This window comes from Amblyomma americanum, chromosome 7, assembly GCF_052857255.1.
Source record: "Amblyomma americanum isolate KBUSLIRL-KWMA chromosome 7, ASM5285725v1, whole genome shotgun sequence".
NCBI classification, from domain to species: domain Eukaryota; kingdom Metazoa; phylum Arthropoda; class Arachnida; order Ixodida; family Ixodidae; genus Amblyomma; species Amblyomma americanum.
Window position 1 is genome coordinate 31,115,379 of NC_135503.1, and position 25,938 is coordinate 31,141,316.

The 25,938-nt window shown below is 54.2% G+C and overlaps 1 protein-coding gene across 1 annotated transcript in view; it reads left to right on the top strand.

Moving 5' to 3' along the window:
- The window catches only part of PlexA (plexin A), a 320,585-nt gene that overhangs the window by 47,276 nt on the left and 247,371 nt on the right, over positions 1 to 25,938 (top strand). The window contains exon 2 of the mRNA XM_077631663.1: positions 7,880 to 7,951. The gene's annotated coding sequence lies outside the window, so the exon portion shown is untranslated. The remainder of the gene's footprint in view (positions 1 to 7,879; positions 7,952 to 25,938) is intronic.

Here is a 25,938-nt window from a genome sequence, read left to right on the forward strand (position 1 = left end):
GTGAAGGAGCCGGCTGCGTTACTAGTATCATAATGAGGTGGCAGATATGCATTATAGCCTGGCAGTGTAGCCCTGCCGCTAGCTTCTTGCAATGCAATCACGTCTGGGGTTGGAACAGACGGTCGACGCTACTTTTGACACCGTAAAACGCCAATGTTCCAAAAATGGAACATTCGCATAAATCTCTAAAAATTGAAAACTAGAGTGTCTTTATCATTTTTTATTTTTTTTTCACAGTAATACCTAACTATATGGCGATATTTTGGTTCTGATTTGCTCATTGCAACATTACATTTTTCCTGCGAAATAATTCAACAAACGTATAGCGCTGAAGGAACGCAAAACATGCTTGTTTGTGAGCATTTATCCAAAGCTTCTAAATAGGCTGATAATAAAAATTAAAATTGCTATGCTCTCTACAAGTATCAGGGAGTATGCGAAAACAAAAAGAAAAAGCTGTGATAGATGGGGAAGGAAATAAAAAATCAAGTATCGTATGTTCCACTTTTGGAACATTGGCAAGTAAAAGGTTAATGAGCCGCGTGGGGATGTGCCGGAAGCTTTGTCAGCTTCACCATGTCGCTGCGCGGGAGGGGGGTCCTTTGTCGCGCATCTCGATCGACTCGGGGGTGGGCCACTTTGGGCACTTCATTGAGCCCACATATGTCTTAGTCAAAAACAAGTGAATGAGCCCTCATGAGAGGTGAGTTTAGATGAGTGAGTGAACCCAAATGAGTCGTGGGGCAAAATAGGCGAGCGAGTCCAAATGAGCCGTGAGTCGAAATGCGTGAGTCAGCCTAAGTGAGTCGTCAATCGTAACGAATGGCATACCCCGGAGGAGTCGGAGTGAATCCACGTGAGCTGTGAGCCTAAATGAGTCTGAGTGAGCCCATAGGTTGACCAGTTAAAACTTTTGGGGGTGAGCCTGATCAGTGAGCACTCGTGATTTTTCCGAGGTATGCTCCTACTTCACAGTACCGTAGACGTATACAGTGATTCCGTGAGCAGTGAGGTTCGGTTGGGTTGAGGCAGTCATCAAGGTCGGCGTGAGGTCACGACAAATGACTCTCCAGTTTACCAGCTGAACGTATTCAGCGCGCAAATGAATCGCTCGCGTCTTATGAAACGAAGATGGGGTTGCCTTGAAACGTGCATATCAGCATGACTCTATTACCTTTCCTCCAGGAGGCATTATCACGGCCAAGACGCCTTTTCATCACTGAGGGCGATTGAGTCTTACAAATCAGCTTTATTGTAATGACTATGGATGTGTTCACGGCGCCATGGCGTCTTCCAGGTTTTGGCCGCTATTTTTTTTTTCGGACGCGTCGCCGTGGGGGGACCGAAATTCAGAGTTCGCGATCGTGTAGGTCTGCTATCGGCTGTGTGTGTGTACAACCGTTGGCTCGACAAAACGCGGCCGGGCTGTTTGAGGCCAGGGAGGCCCCTGCCTCTCTGTCTCTGACGCACACGCAGAAATAGAGGGAGAGAGAGAAAAGGGAGGGATGTCCCTCTTTCTGCACCGTGTGCAGCGCAGCCAACGGTGCAGTGTATGCGTGCCGCTTTTTAATATCTCTTTGGGTGGGAAATTCACTGCCAGCGATCGGCCAGGCGCGGAGGGGGCGGTGCCTTCTCGGCGCTGCCCCGCACCGGTGTGTGTGTGCCTCCCAGCCGGAGAGCGTGTCGCGCATGCACGATGGGTGGTCCCCTGCGTGCCACCGCTGGCCGACGGAGAGCCTGGGGGGCGAGAGAATCCGCGCGGCGCGCGAGACTGCGGGCGAGAGCGTGTGTTCGTGACTCTTCGCTGTGCGTGCCGAGCGTGGAGGTGCAGGGGCGCCGCAACTCGCTAAAACCGTGCAGCCTTTCTTTTTGCGTACAAAGCCAGGCCTAGAGTCGACTGATCGGCAAGCGGAATTCAACTATAGCTGTTCGCGCCAAGGACAATCCGCGATTGGCGGCGGCATCTATGGGCTGTTGCGATGGTTGGCCGTCGTGGATCTTGCCACTCGCGAATCACACGCGCGCTCGGTTTTGCTGTACTTTAATCAGGTGCCTGCACTCCGGCCTCCTCATTCTCGTCGTCAACGTCGTCCCGTTTTTTAGTGAGGCCGAGTGTCCTTGTGCGCGCTAATCTGGCCGACTGCCCCCATCGCGCGGACTGCTTCTCTACTGCATGCACCGCCGTCTTGCTCCGTATTCACGTAAGATTACGCGTTCCCGTCGGCGTTGGTCCGCCGGGCACGAAGGCCGCCTAGCGGCCCTGTCCCATGCATGCGGAATCGCATCGTTCTTGGTGCACGTGTTCGTTCCCGCCTTCATCGTTGTTAGTCTGCGCCGAGTGTTTTGTCTGTGTGCACTGCACGTCGTCTTTGCAGAAGCGCGCGTTGGATGAACGAATGAGTGAGTTAACGTCTTTATTTTGGAGAATGAAATTCGTGACCCCTGGGGTGGAGCCTCTAGTCCGAGTTGGTGCCATATCCCATTACAAAAATTTATTTAGAGAGTCTATACACTGTCCATAGACTTCTGTCTGTAAAGTGCATAGACTCCCTGTAGAGAAGCCCTAGAGAACAGTCTATAGGCAATACAAACCCTATAGACAGTCTATAGACAATCTATAGATTTGTGACCATACACATTTAGTAGTTTTGTCTCTATATAGCCTGTAGACTATGAATAGACAAAAGGAAATATCTATAGGAATTCAATAGTCTATAAGAAGTCTGTAGACTGTTTGTATACCATTTTTTTAAAGATATCCACAATGTGCATACACACTGGGTGTTGTCTTTAATTGTCATCCTTCGAGATGCCCCAGGCAAATAAAGACTATTTATTGCTCATAATGTTTCAAGCGCGCTAGGGCGTTTCTCTGTAGATTTGTTTTTCTTGAGCGTTTTCTTGCCGGCGTTAGAACATTGCTGGAAGGCGGAAGTAGTAACTCTTCTTTATCCATTAAACACTCGGGACCATCCAGTCCAATTGCAGAACTCCAGGCAGCCGTGACGACAGTCTTGCAGGCTCGACGTTCCCGGATGGAAGTTTCTCCAGAGTCGAAGGTGGTCCTGGGGTTGTACCTGCGAACTGACGGATTACTACCACGCGCGGACGAATAAAAGTCGCTTATTAGGGTAATACGGCACCCGTCTAGGTTAGTGCGTCGCCACTAAGCGAAATCTCTTTTGCCATCCTTTCCCTCCGCATAGCTTGCTGTGTAACGCGGAGCGTATATAATTTTCGGCGCCGGTCATGCACGACGCTTTTCCCTAATGCCGTGTCCGTAACCATACGGCGGCCGCAAGGACCCTTTTGTTCCCTTCCTCCCTACGATTCCCCCCATTGTCTCGCGTAGCGTGTTCCCCCAAATCGGCGCGGGCGAAAGCGACGCGTCTCTATAGTGTACGTCTCCTGTTCTCTCCACCTCACCGGCCCCCTCCTGTTCTTGCTTCTTTTTGCGGCCGCTGTCGTTCTGTGCCCGCATGAGCGGGTTCCGCCGCGCTCTCTCCGTGCTGCTTCGTGTACTGCGGCCGGCTGCAGGTTGACCGTTAATTGCACGTTAATGGGGAGCGGCTACGTCGACGTTCTAATTAATGCGACGTCGGCCCGAACACGTTTTGCGTGCGGGTGCCTTTTCGATCTGTGCGGCACCTCCCCTCTGCTTCTAGTCTGCTGCTGGCTCGCTCGCGACGCTGTGTCGGTGTGGCTGGTTTTGGTGGTGGTATCCGATGTGCCCGCGCAGGCAGCGCGTTCGTCCCCAACCGTGCAGTACTCCATCATGTTCCCGCATTCAGCCCCTCCTCCCCTTTCGCTCTCGCGTAGTACCTGCGCGCTTGGGTGCGTTTTTCGAGAGCTCTGAAAACGGTAGAGGAAGACGGATCGCGTTTGCGCAGCATCTGGGCGCGCGGAATACTTCTTTGCGGTCTTAACAGAATCTGCTCTCGGCATGGTCGTTTCGTATAACTGCGTTGATTGGTGCGTATGGTGCCCACACTGGGCGTACGAAGATGGCACGCGCACTGGCGTGGGTTTTGCTTTTCAGCGGTCCTTCACTTTCGTGTCTTTTAGTGTATCGACCTTGACGTTAGGTGATAGCCCTCCAGTTTCTGCAGCAGTGTCACGAAAGTCCTGCATACAGGCTTCGGTGAGCGGTTTTTGTGGTCAGCGAGTGCACTTTTGTTTCGTTTCCACTGTGCTGTTTGACCAGAGGAAATTCGGTTCAGCGCTGGGCTACGTGCGCCCTCCTTCTCCTCCTCCGCGTATCTTCGCACAACTACACCTTCTTGCCGTCCGTCGGCAGTGCAGGGCACGGGCGACCGAGCAGACACCCCGCTCTGCTTCCGCTGCCCGTGGTTGGTGGCACGGGGCCGTGCGCTCCATTCGGTGATTGAGTTGCACGCCGCGCATACAGCAGCGAGCGACGCGCCGCTGCCAGCGGAGAACCCTGCACTATGCGCGGGGCCTGCCGTCCGCCGGCAGAGATACATGGCCGCAACGAGCGGCGTGTATATATAACGGGCGGCCCGGCGGACCCTGGTCGTGTAGTTGAAGCGTATCTCTCGTCCTTCTTCATCGTAGCTGCGTGTTGGCCGCGCGCACGTGACCTGGCGGCGGGGGCCGTTTTTCATTTCGGCTGTACCGAAGCTGTGTCCCCCCCCCCCCCCCTCGTGTCTGTCTGTGCGTGGTGCGGAGATAACGCGCTGCCGCTGCTGCCACTCTCGTTGCTGGCTTCCTGGCTCCCCCGTGTTTTGTTTGTTGTCTTTCCCGGGGTGCATTTTCCGGCAATGTGTCGCCGTTAATTAGGGAAAGGAGTGCCGTCGCTGCGGTGCTGCGTTAGCCGCGCGCGTGCGAGTCTGTAGCCCGCGCAGTGCGCGCTGTTTGCTGCGTGTGTGCGCACAGTGTGTGTGTGTGTACGCGGGTGGGTAGTGGCCAAGACCCGCAGTTCGCTGCTTACGCCTGTACGCTCGCACTTTTTAGGGAACCGAGCGCGGTACTACACGGAAGCGTCCCTGAGCTGCGCATGAGTTGTATGGGGACGCTGTTGTGAAGGACTGCGGTTTAATTTCGGCCTCGTGAGGGAGTTTGTCAACATGCACTGACATATTGGACAGGGCACGGGCGTTTTTGCATCTCGCCTCCATCGAAATGAGTCCGCTGTGGCCGGGATTCAGTCGCGAGACCTTGGGCTCAGCCGTTGAACACCTCAGCCGCTGAGCCCCCGCGGCGAGTTGTTCGGGGCACCGAGCCGAGGGCTTCTTTTTCGACGTGGAGTCGATGGGTTTTGCTTATTTGCCTGCCTTCCTTACTTTGTGATGACCTTGAAAGGCGTTAGTCAAAGGAAAGTTGGCAGTGTCTTATCTTGCGGCAGCACATGTGTATCGCTCGTCGGTGTATAGTTCTTACCAGCGGCGGTGTACAGCCACGGACAAGCTAGCCTGGGAAACACATGTGAATGAACGTAGTATGCTCAGCGCAATAAAGCTGTAGCTCAGGAACCTAAGCTGATTGCGCACAGTTCTTTCTGTATCCCGATGCCCAGCGGCAGCATGGGGCATTCCGACGCCACCCCAGCACGTTCGTGTGCGCTAACGAAGCGCTGCTACGTATATTGTTTTCATAGTTGCGACTCGATCGTGCCGGTGGATTCGAGTGGGTCTTCTCGCTTTCTTATTTTGCGCGCTTAAGCGTACAGCCACGTTGCGACCCGAAAGAGAGTGGGCGGCGTTAAGTTTGGAGACGTGGGTTCTTTAAACGGCAGTACGGTCATCGCTTCGTATCGCGGGGCCAGTGGCTGTCCAGTGTTTCGCCGCGCACCTTATCCCAGTGCTGGCTTGCGGCGAGCATCCGTTCCAAGCTCGTGTCGCGCGTTCCACTGCGGAGACGCGTAGTAAACATGCTTAGAGGCAGGCCGTAACCGCGTCGTTGTTTGACATGCATGTGAGTCGACCGTCAGTCGGAGATTGTTGAGCGAAAGCTGAGCTCGATGAGCAATATCCACATCATCTCGGTATGCAGGCTTCCGAAAAAAAATAAATGTGCAGGCGCCGCGAAAAATGCTGCGATTTTTGGGTTGAAAGGTATATGCCCCCTGATAGGAGAAGGTGCTCGACTGGACTTGTGTGTACGACCAGCTGATGGGTACAAACCGGTTTTCCGCTTAACCCGTGTTCCAAAAATTATCGCGGATATATACCTCTCTACTTGTAGGCACTCGCTCTACACTGTAGAATAACATTGTGCAGCCACGCTGCATGAGTACCTTCCTTCCTCCTCGCGATTTGGCCTGCGCCGCGTGCGAATGTTTTCCTCGGACTTATATATATGGATACACTGCATCGGCCGTGGTCGTTTCCTCTTCCCCGTGCTTTGTCGCCGTCCTGTTCTGGAGAGATTAGGTCGTCGTCCGACCGCTTCCGACGGGGCAAGCTCTCGGGAGGAGCCCTCGGAACGCCGGGCCGGTTGGCCGCGCACGGTTTCACAGGCGACGCCGCCGCCGCCATGGGAAACGGGACAAAACCGCAGCCACACGGCAAAGTTGTTCCGAAACCACGCGCGCGCGAGGCGCCCTGCGTGGCGTCGCGAGAATGGCCTTGTTCCCGCCCCTTTCGTCTCCTCCGCGATTCGCACGAGCGCGCCGGTGTTTCTTTGGGAGTGCGCGCGATTCGAGGACGATGATCCGCGGCCTTCTTGGCTCTCTACTCGCTCGGTAGTGGCTTCAAGTAGCGCGATGGTTAGGCTTGCCTCAGCTGAACGAGAGTGTGCAGTGTCCCCTGTCTATCTGTATGGAAGCTGGGCTTAAAAATAGCGATCTTTGAGGAAAGGAAATGGCGCAGTAAATGTCACATTTCGGTGGACACTGGAAAAAAAAAATACCACAAAGGGTTGTTCTTTGAAGCGTGTTAGAGTGGCACCAATTTAACGCGTTGTGGCGTGTATGACATTAAACTACCCTAGGGATCTGTACTGAAGTTATAGTAATTAAAAAAACCAAAACCAAATATAAGTGCGCCAACTGAGCGTCAGAAAATGCGCGGAATGAAAAGTCTTTGTTATTGCGCCGCACTTTATTGGTTTATGGCGGTTTAACGTCCCAAAGCGACTCGGGCTATGAGGGACGCCGTAGTGAAGGGCTCCGGAAATTTCGACCACGTGGGTGGGGCTTCTTTAACGTGCACTGACATCGCACAGTACACGGGCCTCTGGAATTTCGCCTCCATCGAAATTCGACCGCCGCGGCCGGGATCGAGCCCGCGTCTTTCGGGCCAGCAGCCGAGCACCGTAACCACTGAGCCACCGCTGCGACAGCGCCTCACTGTACTGAAGCAAATGCTGTGTGCATGTGTACGGGTATGTAGTGACGTAGTATGTCGTTCAGTGTAACCTAGGCAGTTATTGCGAATTGGTGATCGGCAACATGATCTGTAATTGTGATTGCGATCGATTAACGGGATCGGTAGCAGCGCTCAGTGTTCTTTGTTACACCGATTCATGGGTTTCCTCAGTCGTTCATGTCTTTGCTCAAGTAGACCCTGTCAGTAATCGTCCTCATTTTTTTTTGTACAATGCACTGTGTTGGTTAAAAATTCCGAGGTCACAGCGTCTCCTTTTATTCGGTACATCCAGGCACTTCATATGTCGATAAAGCTAACACTGTGGTAAGAGGTAAGAACGATGCTTCTTTTACCCTCTGCAGATATTTTGAGTTTCGCGGGTGTCGTAACTGCCTGCCTATAACTGCTCGAAAGCAGACCATGTGGCCTTGGAACTTTTGACTGATTCTGTATGCTTGGCCTGCGTACATTGCCACGATTTCTTCTTTTTGAACGACAGTAGCCGTCACGATTGTGACACGTTATTGACGGTGCAATCGACGGCTTTGCAGGTGAAGAGGCGGCTCGCTGACCAAGCCTTTTAAAAGTACCTGTCCCCGCTGCGTCAAGGAGCCGTTCGAAAGGTGAGCAGTGACGTAGCTTTTTTTTGTTGTTGTTGTTATGTCCGTCCAGCATTGAAGCGTTCACCGTGGTGGTCGATAACGGTAGTTTTTGGTAGCAACGATATAGTAGTGTCGTGCTCCCTCACCGTGAGAATAAAAGGGAGAAGTAGAGATAGTTGATCAACTCAAGCGTTCAAAAGAAAAATAAACCAGGTGCTATTGCACTGCTGGCCGTGCGTGCTAGTACAGCCCCGATAAGACACCTCTGCGCCGGTCGGCGACACTGTGATCGGGTCGCCCCCTGGCGGCTTGATGCGGCATCGCTGCCGGTGCGTCCCGGATATTGTTGTTTTTCGCCTCCCCGCATGCGCGGGACGCTGTGTGGCGTGTGACGCGCGCTGCTCTCAGGCCGCGCACTAATTGGACCCCCCCCCCCCCCCCCCCCCCCCATAGCGCGACGCGAAGTCGGAAACGGAAGGGGGCGTTGTTCGCGCAGGGCGCCTTCCGTTCGCCTCTGCTTTTCTGGCGCAGCGGAAGAGGCGAATTCCACGACGGCGTCTCTCCGCGCGGTGACGCCCTGTCCGCAATTCTGACGCGCTTATCTGTCTGGCTGTGCAGAGATAGTAGCCTGCTTTTCACATATCCCCCGAGTCAGTGTGCGGGAGTGCCGTGGTCGGAGGGCTGGGAACTAATTTATATACCACGCAGGTTGTTTCAGCGTGCAGCGATGATGAGCACGGGCGTGCATGTACAAGCGTATTTCTGTTCTGACGTCATCAGCGCGGCATCGCCATTTGCTCCCAGTTGAGCTCAACAGTGTGAAGCACCATAAAGCGTCTGAGCCGCGGTGCCTTTGGCGCCCTCGCTGTTATGTCAGCGGGGTTTCGGAGCCGCACATATACGACGATGAACTTCGCGTGGTCAGAGCGGGAGACGTTTTTGTTGCTATTTTTTTGGCGTGCGCCTACGCGCGTGCCGTGACTTTTAAGTGCGGCCGCCCCCGCGTTTCATAAGGAGCCGCCGCAGTCTCGCTTAACAGCTGTAAATATTCGCTCGTGAAGGTTTCACTTGTCGGTCACGTTTCAGAAAGTACGGAGGTTTAGATGCACCGAATTTTTTTTTTTTTTTTTTTTGCGAGCTTCTCGGCTGGCTTAGCGAAGCTGACTGGTTTCATTTCTACTGCGTAGGAATTTTCCTGGACACTGCCCTTCTGTGGGAAAACTTTTGCCGCATGATATAACGCTGCCAGTGGTACTGGGAACATGAACTGGTGGGCGAGTTGGTCACACATGATTATGGCGCTGTGTAACTGAGAATTTAGTACTGGGAAGCGGAAGCCTTGGAGAGCTTCAGCGTGGCCGGACCTCTTCCGGCAGCACAACCTCCGAGTCCCCCCAAATATTGCAGCCGACCGGTGGTCTCACTCTGTGAAATCGACGGATCAGTTTTTCGAGCTTTGCATGGACAGTCTGGCCGTGCGAAAAATGTGTGCGGTTGGTGCGCGCCCACAAATTTCGGGGGCAGTCGTGTCGGCTACGCAGTGGCCCCGAGGCCTCTACTCAGGTGTGGCAAAGCTATATTTTGCGCAATTCCGGGCAGCCAGTGATGGTAGCTGGAGGTCCCGCCGTGGCTAAAATATCAGTCCGTTCGAATGGAACACTCTGGTGGCTGAACATTGGCTTGTTGGGTAAACCGAGGAGACAGTGGCCGGACGTGTTTTACTTACTCGGGCCTGTGTAGGCAGTGGGCGAGTGAAAGAGAGAGAGAGGGTGTTGAGTAGCACCCGCCAGCGGCTGCGTCCCGTACGACGGCTCGCCACAGATGTGGGGTCGTGTCCGCTCGCACGCCCTGTCGCGCGTTCCCTGCACTGCATGCTGGGGCGTGGGAGGCTGACCCCGGGGTGTTTTCGGTCGAGCCAATGCTCCGCAGACGGCTGCCAGGCGAGAGCTATACTCCGCGGAGAGCTTTGCCTGTTCGAGACTGAGTTCCTGTGCTTGCGAGCCAAATGCCACGGGTAGTGAGAACTCAGTCTCGAAGCTTCCGCTGTCATTCAGGACGCTGAAGTTACACCGGTAGCCAGGAGTGGGTTTAAAGAGACCGACGATTAAGGTTTAAGGACCCAGTTTTTTTCTTTTTTTGACGCCATGGAAAGCCTCCAATGTCTCCCCCATTCCGCAACGGTTTCCGTTTTCGTTTTGTAAGCGCTGCAAGGGATTTTCGCTGATAATTTTTCCGCCAGTGCATGGGCTCGTTTTCATGCATCTCAGTGCTGTGAGCCATCATCGGTGAACGCGGTAGCAATTAAACATCTCAAAAGTGGTGAGCGAACAACTGACATAGTACCCGCTGCGTGGAAGTAGTTTGACAGCTTAAGTATAGCGTAGTGTCCATTTGAGTTTCTATACCCGAAGCTCATACGGCACGGTGACGTACGCCTCTCTTACATTAGACCGTGGTGGCCGTGGTTATCGCTCCTGTCAGGGAATGTGGCGCCATCTGGGAACAGAAGCTCAAAATATTACATTGGCGATCCGAAGGGAGTGTTATTTTAATCAAAGAGCGCACAGGGAAAAGGCAGAAACTAATACTAAAGCTTGACGAACACTGCTGAAAGAAAAAAAAATGTGCTGCGCTTAACAGCGCAGTAGTATTTTACCGAGGTGTGTTCACATGGTGGGATACATCGATAATGGCAAGGTTTCACGGCAGAATGTCGCTACGGCTTGTTTTATGCGATTTCAAATGCTAACAGTATTGATAAATCCTCGTTTCTTCGATATTGCAGTGCTCGAATCTTACGGTACGGAGCAATATAGTTTAATTTCCACCATTACTCCCACCCTCATAAATCCGCGTATTGCCCTATCCGTGGTCATCTTCATCACGTGACCAAGGGGCATTAGAAGGCACCTACTCACCTGCCTGCGCGGTCCACAATGGCCCCGCTTTTGTCATTGACGAGTGGGTGGCATCACCGGAGCTAAATTTGCGGTTAGGATACAGCAGCCACGCCCTTCACTGTAGAGAAAGTTTTCTCTAAAACTATAATAACTATCGGTGTAGGAGTTCGCAGCTTTAATGATAGTATGCGAAAGGCGCTGCGACAGTTGCGCGTATTGCCCTGCTGCGAAGGGCGCCGCGTTGACCGCGAAATAGACGAAGAATATTCGAAAAAAGGAGACAAAAGTACAAAAGGGCAGAAATGCTTGGAGCAACACCTTGACGCGAAAGTTTAGTGTGCAATAAGAAAACGGACATTCGTTAACAAGGCGATTTCAAAAACAATGTGATTCGCGAATTTTCGCCGTTTCTCACAGCGAACTGTAGTGCACTTCTGCCCCCACCCCCTTCCCTCTCCGGATTCAGTTTAGTTCGTTTTATTTTCGCCAGATGCCGTGCCGATAGCAGCACCGGGGCTAAAATTGCTCAAAGGAGCTTCACAAGGCCCCGGAGACCATTTCAGTGTACGGCAAGGGGTAGATGAATATACAAAAAAAAAAAGTTAATGAATAAGCATATGCAATATAAATGCGCCCGCTGTGAGGCCCTCATGTCCCTCGGTCTTTAGGTGCAGCACGGTAACTATCTCGTTGGTGATTAAGATCAGACAGTAACGCGGGAGTTTCCCGTTACTGCGACATGCCTCCGGGGAAAGTATTAGGAGCTATGGCTGTGTAAGGAGGCATTGGTAGAGCCCGTGAAATATAGGAAGTATAGAGAGAAACAAGCCCCCCCCCCCCCCCCCCCCCCCCCCGAGCTGTGCTACTGCGGTCGCCGCGGTGAAGTTTCGAAATAACCGACCGAACCGGGTCCTATTTACTCGTCGTCTTCGCTCTCCCGCGTAGTAGCCGTAGCAGTTCGCAGTGGCCCTCTTTCGCGCCCCTTATGTGCCTCCGCGTATCTCCGCCACCGCCACTGTGTCAACAGTGAGGCTTGTGCGTTGTTTGGGAGCATGCACCTCTGCCTCCCCGCGCCATCCCTTCGCGTTCTCCCCGATATTGCCAGCAGTGCGCGCCCGTGTTTGCCCCTGTAATTCGCGGCCTCGGCAAACACGGCCCGCAGGCAGCGAGCACCAGCAAACTTGGGCGTTGCGTGGGGCCAGCGGGGGGTCGACGCTGGGAATCGTCTCGTCCTCTCCGGCGCACACCACGTGCGCGCAAATCTCTTATGTTGTAAACACACGCGTAAGCAGACGCCCCCCTCCGCGCGTACGTATACTGGCGCCGGGGGTTTCGTCAGAGCTGCCGCGAAGTGCAGTATTCTCCGCGCTCTCTTCGCGTGGAGGTCTCCGGGGGGAATCGCGGCCTTGCGTTTCGTGCTCGCTGTCTCGTGGGTGTATGTGGTATACGTGCTAATGTTATGATGTTCATTATGTGGCACGTTCGCCTGAGGAAAAGGGACACCGGCAGAGCAAAAAAAAAAAGTTACGCATAAGAAAGCGGAAATGGCATAGCAAAGAAACTCTATTACTGTTGTGCCTTACGCTTGTTCAAGTCAGTGACAGTTTGGGGATGGTAATGGTAATGGATTCTTTTTTTTTTGGGGGGGGGGGGGGGGGCGAGGGCACAAGGTATTTTTCGATTACTCAAGGTGGGGTCAAAGATCCATTTTCTAAGTATTTCACCCATAATAAGCCGAGCACCAGGCCAGGGGAAAGCTTGTACCCATTGTATCACCGGTGGGCACCCGGCGGCACTGGGGATCGAACCCCGCACCTCCCGCGTGCGAGGCGGATGCTTAAGCCACTACGCCACTGCTGCGGTCAGTGACAGTTCCGAGCGTTCGTGTCACATCATGCACCTAAAACGCCGTCATAGGCGTGCAGGTCCCAAAGCTCCGTGTTACTGTGTTGCTGTGTTTACGAGGGCGCGCATTGCGAAAGGTCGCAGATGCACAGTGCCGGCATGGATGTTTCAGACAAAATCTCCGAAAGGGTCGTTTCTTCATCCAGGAAGAAGGCGAAAAGGAGAAGGCTTTCTTGTGTCTAGTGGCATAGTGCTGTAGTAATTCCTTGCACCAAGGTTTTATCTGCCCTCGCAGATGTCTCGCCTCGTGTAGACTTCTAAGTGTTAATTAACTATGTTCCATGCTCTAGTAGTCCTTTTAACTTCCGCTTTTAAGCAAAGCCTTCTTTGAATAAAATGAAGCTTCCAGTACGGGTACAATTGAAAATTGTTTTTTTTGGGCAAAGGAAATGGCGCAGTATCTGTCTCGCATCTCGGCGGACACCTGAACCGCGCAGTAAGAAAAGGGATAAAGGAAGGAGTGAAATAAGAAAGGAAGAAAGGTGCCGTAGTGGAGGGCTCCGGATAATAATTTCGACCACCTGGGTATCTTTAACCTGCACTTACATCGCACAGCACACGGGCGCCTTTGCGTTTCGCCTCCATCGAAACGCTGCCGCCGCGGCCGGGTTCGAACCCGGGTACTCCGGATCATGAATTCTTTCGCGAATTCTGGCCACATTAAGCAGTTAAGGCTGGTATGGGTAAGCTCCCAGAGCTACCGCTCGCGTGCAGCCACTCCTCGATTATTCTCTAAATAAGCGCCGCACAGCCTTGTAAATGAAAGGGGGGGGGGGGGGAGGAACGTATTTTTCGGACGAAGCAGCCGTGGCGGCCCGATGTTCTTGGCAGAGTGCCCGAGGCCGGCTTTCTCGCTCGCTCGCGCGCCTGTCGGCGTCGTGTTTGCACTGGCGGACGCGAGCCTCCTGCGGAGGACACGCGGGCGAAGAGAAGCGCGACAGCGTCGGCGGCGTCGTGACTAATCTCGCGGCGTCGCGCAGCCGCCGACGTCGTATCGCGTCCTGTCACGCGCACGCGCGCGAGCCGCCCCGTCGCGTGTCGCGTCAAAGCGCGCGCGCTGCGCTCGCGTCACGCTCCGCTCCTGACGAGAAGCGAGAGGAGAGTTTGGGCGCTCTCTCGGTCGTGCTCGCTTTCGTGCCGAGGGCGCCTCTTCGCGACGGCCGTGGCTTCGCATTTCTCCGCGCCGGTTTACTTTTCCCCGCTTTCGCAAGAGCGCCGGCATGCCAGCGTGTGGAGGACTCCTCGGTCTTGTTTGTTTTTGCTTTTTTTTTTCACCCGTGTCTATCTCCGCACCGCTGAGTCACTTGCATATTTTCGGTATTCGCCTTTTTCCGGAATGCGTGACGGTGTCAAAAAGGGTGTAAATACTCGTGCGTTATTTAGAGGAGATATGACTTGGGGCAACCGGCAAGGCTAGGGCAAACAGCAAGTTTTGTTTCGCAGATGTGGCTAATTCAGTGGTCGCTGCAACATGTGTTGTCGTCCTTGTGATTAGAGCAGACGTGGGTCCCACCTAGGATGTTTTTTTTTTTTGCCTGCTGGCATAAGGTATTTATAAATATAGGTACACACCGGACTCTCGATAAGGTATTTATAAATATAGGTACACACTGGACTCTCGAAGAAAGTCCAGACTAGAAGAAAGTCCAGTAACGTCCAGTGATGCGGCCCAAAAATCCATTCTTCATCTGGTGGACGGCCTGTGGGCTTTCCGCAGCGGAGCAGGTGTTTCTGCCGGATAGCGCGCAAAGAAGCAAGTGTTTTGTGTCAGCCTCGCATACAAGACGGGGACAGAAGGGGCAGGAGTCACCGAAAGGGGCATTGGTGTTCCGTAGGAAAATTGCGATGCGGTTTTCAGGCACTTCTAGCGATGAAGTCGTCCATGAAGAACACGGTGGCTGTTGGCATGTTCTGGCGAGCAGGGTTGAAACAATGTTCTTGTCACATAAGCAGTCGGGCAGGGGCGGACTTGGAGGCTGAGAACAGCGACAGTGATGGTGAGGATGGCGGAAAAGCAACACCGCACTCAGCAGCGCATTGAGGAACTAGGTCGTGATGGTTTCGGTTTTCTTTTTTTCCCCCGATTTTTGCCTAACAGAATGGTGGTGCGGTCCATACACGAGTAAAAACGGTAAAAGCGTTTGAACCTGGCGACTAGGCAATGAACGTGAGGCCTTTGGTGTTGTGTGTGGGGGCTAGGGAAACTGAATGCCTGGATATTTCTTGTAAAGGTCAGGGTAGCCGCATACCATATCCTTTACTTTTAGCGCCCAGTTGATGCTCCGGCCGCTTACACGGAAATAGTGGGATCTCGAGAATTTGCACGTCAAGGGCTCACTGCACATTTGGGCTGCATGATGCACTGTCACGTCTGGAATGTTTATGGAACAGTTTGTTTCGCTCTTATTTAATAATACAAATGCATACGAGCAGTTTCGTGCTAGCTTCCTTGTATGTGATATGTGGGTTATTATGCGTTCTGGTTGCGGGTTGAGGATGGATAAAGACTAGGCGTTAGATGAGCCGTTCTGTCTCATTGAAAGTGGCGATTGGTTTCCTAACCTCACGTATATGCGGTGGAATCTGCAACCTGCAGGGGCGGACAGCGAACTAGAAACTATTGCGGCAATGTCATTGTCCCCGTCTTTCCGTACTCTTGCATCGTTGGTGACAGCCAGTGCGCCATGCCTATCAGCAAAACCCCTGGCACCTTCTCTGTTGGTCTGCTGGGATAGTATACGCTCGCTCTGACGCGTTCCGATGTGCATCGGTGTGCGCGACCTCCCGTGATTGCTACTGTACGTGCACTTGAGCGTACCGGACGGCTATTTGCGTTTCGGCCTCTGCACTCCACCCCCCCAGTCCCCTTTGTGCTGATGAGTTAGGGGCAAGGGGGTGGCACTTGATAGCACCCCCCCCCCCCTTTTCTCCTCTGGTGTGCGCGCGAAAAAACTTCTGGAGTTCCGTCGGCGGCATTGGCCAAGCCTCTCGCGAAGAACATCGGAATGCGAGCGGCGCAGCGCAGAGGCGGTCGTTCGGCGGCGCGCCGACCCTTTGACCCCGTCGTGCGCAGTGCCTGCGACGAGGCGAGACTCGCGCGCAGCAGAGCGCCCGGCCGTCCTTGCCGGCGTTCAACCTGCCTCCCCACCGTCTTTCGCCCTCCCTGTCTGGTGTGCTTTCTTTTTCTTCGAGCTGCAAGGCTTGTTGGGCTGCATTGCGAGGCAAGCGCGCCTGGCACGCTGCAGGCACAAAAATGGGAAACAAATAGGGCACGTAGTGCGTAGTTGCAGAACAATGTCGGTGTCCACTTCTTCGTAGGTTCTTGCTTTGTTTACGCGTTTCCGGCGAGATGACTTCGCGCTCGCCGATTGTCATGACGCCTTGCGGGAATTGCAGCGACGCGTTCTCGAGCCTGCTTGTAGGTCGAGGCGATCTGAATTGAATTGAGATATCGGAGTGGTCCCTGGATGTCTAGCCGGCCTGCTCCTCGATAGACTATTGTGAGACCAAACGGAGGTGCATTGTGGTCAGGTCTTTGGGCCGCATGTATGTGCGCGCGGCGCCCGCCTGCTGTGGGATGCCAACGCACTTTAAAGAACCCCAGGTGGTGCAAATTAATCCCGAGCCCTGCACTATGGCGTCCTTCGTAGCCCGTGCATTGCTTCTGGACGTTACACCCCGCAGTTCACACAAACTGCAACTATGTGGAGTTCGAATGAACTGCCGCCTGTCCAATTACATTTGGATTTTGCGGGACCAGTACGCCAGCCAGTTCGAGGGAACCGGAAGTTCGAATCAAGCGAGTTCTGACTACGTCCCGCCGGTCTTTGTACGGTATTTGTATCGCGTGGAATTTGTGTTCCAGAATGTAGCATCTTGTTGCCATATAACGTGTGTGGCGCCCGGCGGGTGGTCAGCCATTACTTTTTAACGAGTGTACGTTTTTCCTCCTCCCGCGGTGGTGGACGGTGGCCTCGGAGGCCTTTGTTGGTTGGTTACTTGGTCGCTTGCGCTGTGGCCTTGCATTGCGGCGGCGGGAATGTTGCGTGCGTCCCCGCTCGCGCTGCCCTCACACGTTGCTTCCCCCCCACGCAACGACGCCACCACGCGGCGCACCTGCGCCTCTGCATTCGTGCTCCGGCAGGTCGCTCGTGCTGGCCGCGAAATCGCTTCGCCACGGCGGTGCGCGGATACCTTGCGCGGTCGCCCTCCCTCCGTTCGGTCGACCCGCACGAGTTATGCGCGCACGGTAAACCGCATTCGACGGCGTGTGTGTGTGTGTGTGTGTGTGTGTGTGTGTGTGTGTGTGTGTGTGTGTGTGTGTGTGTGTGTGTGTGTGTGTGTGTGTGTGTGTGTGTGTGTGTGTGTGTGTGTGTGTGTGTGTGTGTGTGTGTGTGTGTGTGTGTGTGTGTGTGTGTGTGTGTGTGTGTGTGTGTGTGTGTGTGTGTGTGTGTGTGTGTGTGTGTGTGTGTGTGTGTGTGTGTGTGTGTGTGTGTGTGTGTGTGTGTGTGTGTGTGTGTGTGTGTGTGTGTGTGTGTGTGTGTGTGTGTGTGTGTGTGTGTGTGTGTGTGTGTGTGTGTGTGTGTGTGTGTGTGTGTGTGTGTGTGTGTGTGTGTGTGTGTGTGTGTGTGTGTGTGTGTGTGTGTGTGTGTGTGTGTGTGTGTGTGTGTGTGTGTGTGTGTGTGTGTGTGTGTGTGTGTGTGTGTGTGTGTGTGTGTGTGTGTGTGTGTGTGTGTGTGTGTGTGTGTGTGTGTGTGTGTGTGTGTGTGTGTGTGTGTGTGTGTGTGTGTGTGTGTGTGTGTGTACCCGACGCGTGGAACGCGGCGTCGGCGTGCAGCGTTTATCGTCCGATCGTTTTTCCACGGTTGAGGCGGCGCTTCGAACACGCATCGCTGAACTGCGCGGCGGTGACGCTGTGTGCTCTATAGTGCGGGGAGGTGGGACAGCCGCGCTTGCGTCAGCGTTTGCTGGCGAGGGCAGCGAGGCCGGTATTATAATGCGGCTGAATCTCCGCAGTAACGTGTCGGTTAATTCGAACTTCCGGTTTATTCGAATTATCGGCTTTGGCCGCCGTCTCGAGGGTCTAGGCGGGCTCAGCTCAGTTTGAACTCCGAATAATAATTTCAACTTCGAGTCTGAATTATCGAGAATCGTCGGTAGGACAGTTCTGTTTCCAGTTGGTTCGATTGCATTGCTGTCACCCGGCCGTGGCGCGGACTGGCTGATCGCGGTGACGATTAGGGCGTGGCAGCGCATCAGCCAATGCGGAGCCAGTGTGTTCTTTATCTTTATTTTTGTCCTCTTTAAAAACTCGCTGCATTTTCCCGAGGATTTTTGTGGCGCTTAGGCGAACGTTGCTGGTTAAGTGTATTCTGTCGATGTGTGGCCGCCCCTGTGCAATTGATGTGAGCACGCCCGGACGTGTTGGTTAGTCAACTAACGAACGGTTATTCGGGAACCCCGTGCTAAGGATTCCGCTGCTGTGGCACTTCCGTCAAGACAGCTTCGGAGGACAACACTGGAACCCACCCACTGTGTCCGAAGAAAGGACGCCTCTAAGCATGCTAGAGCAGTTGGGAACCGCCTACTGCTCCCCGTGAAGGAACGAAAAAAAAATTGCCGCGTAGTTTTTGGTATGGCTTAGCCAGCTGCTTATATCACTCCCCGTAAGTCCCATATGTGAACCACATATTTGAATATTCGTTTCGCGAGCAAGCCAAGGGAAAAATTGAAGTAAAACTGCCTTGTCAGCTGAGTATATCACTCACAAGAGTTAGACCATTCGGAATGAATTATTGCGGTTGCTGATATCTTTTCGCATTGCGGCTCGTCGGATGCGAGTCGCCATTTCGCAGACCTGTCTGAATATAATCAACGGCATGGCTTCTCGTGGAAGGCAGCTGCTATCGTAAGGAGGAGGAAGAGGGGAAGGGGGGGGGGGGGGGTAGCCGCGGCGTTCGTTGCGAAACTGTGACCGGTAGATAATCCAACAGCTTTTTTTTTTATTTCTCCTGCCACTCCAGATATAGCTGCGCAGGCTCTCTCTGATGTAATCAGAGATGAGTTAAGCTGGTTACTGTCGTATATCGGTTCCGGAACGAAAATAATTGCTTCTCCTGGGAAAGCTCTTTGTGTAAGCGGCCGTCTCACCAACCACCTAAACTGCAGCCAGAAGCGCGCAGTTGGCGTGTGACACTTTAGCGGAAACAAGCCGGCGCTGCGGGAAGAGAAACCAGTCGACTAATTACGCAACGCCCCGAGCGTCGCGGCAGCTGTGGGCGCTGCATGCGGCCGGCGAGTAAAAGCGGAAGCCGCGCCCTCGCTCAGGGCCAGGGACGACTGGCGTCGCGGCGGCGAGAATTCCTGCTTCCCCGTCTGGCGTCTCTGGCGTCGGCGACGACCAATCTGGGAAACGCGACGCCGCCCCAGATGGTTGGCATTCCGCGCGCCGCTATCGGTTACCCGCTGGGTCGCCGCCGGCGGGCAGCCTTGCCAGGCGTCCTTGGACGTCCTTGCGATCGAGACAGCAGTGCCGGTCGAACGAGTTCGATGCGATCCGCGCCAGCTCGGTCGGCGACGGCCAGCCGGAACGCCGAAACGTGCCTGCTTGCTGCTGCCGCATTTCTCCTGCAGCGTGGGACTGGCCTTCCGCACGAGCGACGGCGGCCTGCTTTGGATATGCTCGTTCATCAGTCTGTTCCTCTCCTCCCCCCCTCTTTCTCACTCGTGCATCCGGATACGAGTAGTTCGCACATATACGCACGCGCTTGCTAAGCGCGCTTTGCGCAACTGCCGGCGCGCGAGCCTTAACTGTGACTTCGAATGGCGGCTGCGTTGCGTCGAGGCCGCGGACGAACCTTGTTGTGCGAACTTCCCGTGCGGAACGTTGGCGCAGTGCGTTGCTGCGGATGGGCGTTGAAGTAAAAACTGTCTGCGTGGAGCGCGTAGGCGTGGAAAGAAATCGGGGAAGCGGTAGCTTCGCACGGATCGCGCGCACCCCAAGGGCTGCCCATGGGCGCGTGTTTTGGGAAACACGGTGGCTCCCCTTTCTGAGGTGGGGTTTGGTTGTTTGAGAACGAGTCGCTTTCCTTTGCTGCGTTGTTCACTGGAGGAGCATGTAAAGAAGTATAAGAATGAGGGAGCGTGCTCTTGAATGCGTATTCCGATCGGTTTCTGTGAAAACTAACGGTTGTCTGTAAGTTCTAGACCCTTTTCATACTCGTTTCCTGGTGTCACCTTGATAGTTCCGGCGACGATTTCGGCCATTGACTGCCGTTTGACTCTGCTCCTCAGAGAAAAAGGAAAAAAAAAAAAAAAACTGGAGGTGTCACTGAAGCTCCATCTTAAGGGTATCACGCGACAGAATTAATTGGTTAGTGCCCATATATGCCGAATTGGTCATTCTCGACTTTGCATTCATAGATTCCTGGGAGTGCTCATACCACTGCTGGCGCAGCGGTGCAGCGCTTAAGCGATGCGCCACTGCCCTGCAGTGGCAGGTGTGGTGGCATGCCTTCGGTGGGGCTTGTGCGACCCAGGTTGCTCTTCCTGAGCAACCTCTCGTGAGGTCATTAATTCAGCTGCCACCGGCCAAGGTGGTTTGTTTGGACAGGTTGCGATGACCTGTCCACCTGAAGGTCCTGGTTACCTAAAGGTCACGTGACCTAGGTGGCCCGCCTAGGTTACTTCTCCGGGGATTCTGCGCTCACGACGCCGACGACGACTCCGGATGTTGTGCAGAACGGGGGCCTTCGCGCTGTCGCTGTAATAACTGCAGCCTGTTTGTTGCCCTGAGGGTGCGTCTAGTGATCAGGGATGTAACAGCTGGTTGGCGAAACGTGTGCACAGTTATGTTGTCCCGCATCGCCGCATCGCTGCTACTGCTTTTGAACTCCTTTGCCACTGCTATGGAGCAAACACGAATAGCTTCCAGTGACCTGTGAATGATTGGGCGGACTAGTGGCTGAGGGGGTAAGTGTGCTAGGCATCCCGGTCCAGGTTAGCGCCTTCGGCTCGAATTTCGTTGCTCTGGTTGACCTTCACAGGAGGGTGGAAGCAAGGATAGAGCGGCCGTATATAGCGTTGAGCAGTAGCTATCTTTTTCCTCTGTTGCTCTCAGTCTTCCCATAGGTTCGGGCATGGTACTGGGGTGACGGCGCCGAGACGCCGAGAGAACTAGCCGAAGAGGGCTTTATATCCGTGAAAAGAAAATTTGATGAGTAACCGGTCGGGGAGCCTGGAATGCTCCTTTTGTTTCGGACGTTTCAGGGGGCGCGTGCTGGCACTATAAAAATGCTCGCGGTAAGAACACTTCCGACCCAATGGTTGGCGCGTCTGGGACCCAGCACTAAACTCATTTGCCTCGCGCTTGCGTAATGTCCGGGTGATCGTGGTCGCGGTGCCTTCGTCGGGTCGAGGGACTCGTCAACGCAAGGGCGGTTTTTTTTATTCCGGCCATTCTAGCGGCGCCCCGTGTGTATACATACGGTCCCGGAACACGCACGACCACTCGGCCTAGCTGTTCCCTTGGCGGGGTGCCTCGATCGCACTGGCACCCGTTACGGCGCGTGTAATGGGCCCGCATAACTTGGGGGAGATCTCGCGCCAGCGCCGGAGGCGTTTCCTATACCTGTCCGCGACTGCTCCGTGGCCGCCGATGCGCGCCCGCATCTATATAACTCGCCCTGGCCGCTCCTCTTCGCCGGGTGGCACTCCTGTACAGCTTGCTGCCACGCGTGGTGCTATGCACCGCCGCCCGCCCGCTTCTTCTATGTGGACGATCGTGCGCTACGTTAAGGCGAGCACTTCCGGGCTTTGCGCCCCGAGGCGACGAAGGCGGGTAGAGCGAAGGGTGGTTGTTTTATACCAGGGTACACCTTGATCTTGCCACTTACGGTACAGCCCACATGTGGTGCATGCATCAGAGTTCGGGACCCTTCGCATGAGCGCGTCACTAGTCATGCTTACGCTCTAAACAGAGATGACTAAAAAGAGAGAAGGCTGTCGTCTAGCGCACGGCCTCTTTAGAAAAAAGGAGTTTGCTAGTGGACAGCTTACTCCATTTTTTTTTATTTCCATGTAGGCATATTCGAGTGGGCGGTGGGAGAAGTTGCAGGCCGCCGCCACCAGTGGCTGACTGGCTGACTCAGAAGTGGCGCGACAGTCCTTAAAACTGTCGGAGACTGGCCGTAGGTCATTGCCAGATTTCGATTCGGGTGCGGAACCTCGACATTCAGCTCCGCGCTTCGCATTAAAGATTCGGAGTGCTTCAACATATGTTTTGATAATCGTGCCTTATGCAACGGCGCCAAGGAGTCGCGTTCGAAAACGAGGGAGGTATACGTGAAAACAAAGTGCGGGCTCGCGAATAATGCCATGCGGTTGTTTGAAGCTTTTATCCAGCGTGTGTGCGTGTGTCAGGCGTAGCGGCGCAGTGTTGTACAGTCAGCGCACCGTTCCTTGACCTCCTGTTGCGTGTCACTGCTCCCAGCGGTTTTTCTTTCAGACTTGCGGAGGCGCTGTGCCGGCGTGTCAGAGTAACTGCAAAAAAAACATTTTTTCCCGTGACTGTACAGTCAGACGCCTGGTGAGTCGTCGTCATTCCTTTACAGGCACATGTACCGCGCTCTCACCTTGTGCGGGGCTAGTGGCACGAACCTCCTGCATATGACTCGCCTCCAAGCGGAAAGCGGCATGTGACAGCGCGAAGGGGGGTGCGAGTGAAATTTCCTCTACTGAGCACAGCCCCGTTTCTCGTGTCTGCGTCGTCGCGGCCGTGGCGTAACCACGTCCGTTCGCCTTACAAAGCGGAAGGCGTGGACCTGCTGCGGAAGTCGCCGGCGACGATGTACTGGTCGCTGTCTCAAATTTGTGGACTCGTTGCAGCAAGTTTCGAAACCGAATTCTCCAAGAAATGTCGCGCATTCGTAAGCCTCGGGATCAGACTGACGCAACTATTGACCATGACGACAAGCTGTTGAGCTTGTCGTTTAGGGTCAAGGCGCAGTCACAGTCACTACGCCTCGCCGTGAAATTTGCCGTTCCCGAGGACAGTCGAAGAAAAATCAGAATTACATGCTAGTACTGGGCGGAATGCCGATTCAGTCGAGTGTGTTAATCGTCCGTTCCCGCAGCGTTCTGTACATACTTAATAATTACGCCTCGCGCTCTTCACGAAAGACACCTCTCCCGGCAAGTCGTCCGCAGATTAATAACAGCCTTGAATTTGCTTCACCTCCAAATTTAAGTAGATTGCCTCTAATTACTCTGAACGGTGCTGATACTCTTTGACCAAGGTCTATCCCCTCACCTCTTTCGTTTCTCTTCTTCATTCTGCCTTCTATCGTTTATTTCCGCTGCCCCAGCTCAGGTGACGCCGATACAGTGATGGCAGATGCCGGCGTGAGCGAAAATCTTTTAACTTCCTTTTTGTTATATTGTTTTGATTAAACACTTACTACTTGACCAAGATCGGCGAGCCGAGACTGCTCGTCTGATTGCTTCGTGGTGACGTTGATACTCTCTGATCAAGCGTATGTAACTGTTCTGCTCCTTTAATCATATTGACGTCACGTCTGTCCTTTCGTCGTCAGCGGACGGTGAAATTCCCTTTCGGCGAGTTGGCGCCAGGAAAGCGTGCGTTATTGGGCGTGGGCTAATTCTGCAAGCCAGTGCAACCAGTTGTGCTCGCAGCTTGTTCGCCGTCGATGTAGACGGATAGGCGGCTGGGAAGCTGATCTAAAAAGTACCGCTTTACACAGATCGGATTTGTAAGGTTCCACGCTACTAATTTTAAGTTTACAAAATGTAAAAAAAAAATGAATACAGTGGTGGTTTAGTTAGCAAGAAAGTCTCGAGAGTAGTAGTAAGAACATTTGGGAAGAGAAGTTAGGGCATAAAGGGGGGGGGGGGGGGTAGATTTGGAGCTTCAGTGGTTGGTCTTCTCTATTCCGGGACCCCTTGGTCTCCGCCGCCGCCTTGGCCCTCGTCACCAGCATAAGCTGGGTGCTCGGGTTGGAGTCCGTCTGGGGGCCTCCCACTGCTATCGACTTGGGCTAGTCTCGCAAACTTCGTTCGCTTTGTCTCCCCCCCCCCCCCCCCCCCCCCCTTTCCTCAAACAACACGCTGAGAAAGTATCGCGCCACAGCTTTTTTTTTTACGCGTGGTATTTATTCCTGTGAAAGAAAGTTCTATGTAGAAGAACTGGCGCACACTGCACTAAACGGTCTAGAATGGCATTAGTGCGCGAAGTGCATATACTTTCTTACGCTGGTTGGCGCTTCCGCAGGTTGGTTTCTCACTTCGGGTCAAGTGCTGTCGCCGCTGCAGTGGCTCAGTGGTTGTGGCGCTCGGCTGCTGTCCCGAAAGACGCGGGTTCGATCCCGGCCGCGGCGGTCGAATTTCGATGGAGGCGAAATTTTAGAGGCCTGTGTGCTGTGCGCTGTCAGTGCACGTTAAAGAACCCCAGGTGGTCGAAATTTCCGGAGCCTTCCACTACGGCGTCCCTCATAGCCTGATTCGCTTTTGGACGTTAACCCCTCACAAATCAAATCAAGTGCTGTCGGACTAGGCGGGATCTTGGCATTGCGAGTGGGGGAGAGGGCACGCAGGCAGTCAGACGCGGAGAGGGAGGGGGAATCCGCATACCCTCCTCGCCTTCTGCCGGAATTGCGGCTGCGGCAGCAGCCGTCTTTCGTCCCGCCTCGGTGCGTCGTCCTTCGCGGGGAGCGTTGCTCGCAAAGGCCGGGGAAAAAAAAAAAAAGGAAAATCTGGAGAACGACAGCGTTGTTGGCGACAGGCGGCGAAGAGACCTAGAAAAAAAGAAAAAGGGAGGAAGAAGAGTGTAATAATAGATAAGCGTGGGGAAATACACGAAAACTGGAATAGGTGACTGTTTTAGAGCCGCTGACTGAAGCCAGACAGAGTGCAGTTCGTCGCGAGCAGGACTGGGAAGTTTTCGCGTGTTTCGTGGAGAAGAGGCTTTGCAGAGCAAGGCAGCTTCCTAGAAAAATGTCTGTGCCTTCGCACTTGAAGTTGTATGGCTGGAATTTGGCAGACTGTCTTTGCTGAAAGAAAGAAGTGGGCGCATACTGTGCGAAGCTATACTCGTCTCTGTCTGTCTCTCTCTCTGTCTCTTTGATCTGCTACTTATTATTTTTTTGGCACCAGAGGCCACCTAGGAAGCTTCGAAACTAAAGCCCTTCGATACCTACCTCTTCCGTTTGCTAGAACCGGGAGCGAACACTTCTGGTGACGGAGAAATGAATAAAATTGTGTCCATGTAATTTCGGTAAAGGTTTTTGAGGGCCTAACGTTGCAGATAGACCACAGCCAACTAGGGCTTCTCATGCATGCGGTGTAAAGAAGCCAGCGCGCTCTTTTCTGCCCGTGTACTACGGCGTCCCTTGTCCCAGCGCTCTCGGGTGCCCTCGCTCGTGGATGTCAGGGGGGGCCCCGAGTCGTGAGGGGTCTAGACGAGCGGAATGCTTGCCGGTTTCTCGGACGCGGGGCTCGGAGTCAACCATGTGTTCCCCATATGTGCCTGCCACCGGTCGCCCCCTCCGTGCCGCGCAGCGATGCCTGCACGAGGACGGCGCATTCTGGTCCCGCTCCAGCTTTCGCGGCTTCCTCCTTGGAGCTTGACCGTGTTTGGCTTCGCCCTGACCTCGGCGAGGTCTCCCTCCCTCCTCCTCCGCGTGCGAGCACTGGGACCCGTTGTTTCCCCCTGTCTGTTTGAACTGGGCCGCGTTTTTTGGCGCGCTTGGCCCTGCGAGCTTCTTGCGTTGGTCGCGGCGGCTGTGTCGGCGACGAAGGAGAGCTGGCGCTTTCGTGCTCTTGACGACTTCAGGAACGCGAAGAAGAACGTTTCCTCTTTCCTCCGCCTGTGTAATAGTTCTGCGTGCACTGCTCCTTCTCTCTCTCTCTCTCCCATTGCGCGTGTTTGTTTTGACTCCATTTTCTGTCTCCCTCCGGGTTGGTTGCATTTTCTCTTTATTTCTGTCTTTTATTCGCTCGCTTTTTTTTTCTTATCACGGCCGGTAAAAGGGGCGCGTTATGCACGGCATGACCAATCTCCGGGAGGAAAGCGTACTGGAGAAGGAGGGCGCGACGAGCCTCCTTGCACCCCGCGCGGCGGGACGTGTCAGCGGCACTGGCATCACGGTGGTGGTGCGCGATGCGCGTCGTCCGAGGCGCGGTTCTTTC